The sequence below is a fragment of the Etheostoma cragini genome, chromosome 16 (assembly GCF_013103735.1).
Source record: "Etheostoma cragini isolate CJK2018 chromosome 16, CSU_Ecrag_1.0, whole genome shotgun sequence".
Classification (NCBI taxonomy): domain Eukaryota; kingdom Metazoa; phylum Chordata; class Actinopteri; order Perciformes; family Percidae; genus Etheostoma; species Etheostoma cragini.
In genome coordinates this window covers 24,896,605-24,897,556 of record NC_048422.1, presented here as the reverse complement: position 1 = coordinate 24,897,556, position 952 = coordinate 24,896,605, and positions in this window count along the sequence as shown.

Sequence of the window (952 nt, the reverse complement as noted above, 5' to 3'; positions counted from 1 at the left end):
CAGGAAGTCATCACTAACAACAGGAAGTCATCAACAACAACAGGAAGTCATCAACAACAACAGGAAGTACGGTTAACTAACCTTGGCTTTAGCCAGAGAGACGTTCTCGTGGTTGTTGCTCTTTATGAGGAAGAACCGTGCGTCTCGCAGGATGTAGCGAAGCTTACTGGTCGGATCTGAAACAAGTAATCTGATTACTCCACAGGAAACTGTACATGTAATCTGATTACTCCACAGGAAGATGAACATGTAATCTGATTACTCCACAGGAAGATGAACATGTAATCTGATTACTCCACAGGAAGATACACATGTAATCTGATTACTCCACAGGAAGATACACATGTAATCTGATTACTTACTCTCCATCCCTTTGCGAACGGCTCGGACTGATGATGACAGCTTCTCCTGCTTCTTCTCTGAACCTTCAAAATAAAAGCCCAGAATTAAACCAGCAGCTGTTACGTCTGATATGTCCCATTGACAAATGGCGTTTTTCCACTGCTGGTAACAGCTTGCCTCGGCCCATTATTCTTCCGTTTTCCATTGCAGATTGAGTAAAGCCTCAGCGTGGCTGGTCACTATAGCAACGCGTGATGACGTAATTTTCAGCGCGGGTCACAACAGCACGTCGGCTACTCGCCGCAGCCAGAAGAAATGTTTTGTTTCAAAAGAAGCTGGAGGAAGCGACGAAAATCACCGCTAAAAAAAACAGGAGTTTGGGAATACTGACGGAGTTCAGACGTCGACATGACGGTTGTTCGCCGACACAAAAGGGTAAGTTAAGTTTCCTGTAACGTTAGCTAACATTAGCATGTGTTCAGCGTCGCAGTCAGTATTTACTATACGCTATATAAAGTACATGAATGTTAATAACCATGATTACACACCAACATGTTTGCTGTGTGCTGTTTGTGTTTCAGAGCATTCACGCTCTGCAAAACCGCCGCCG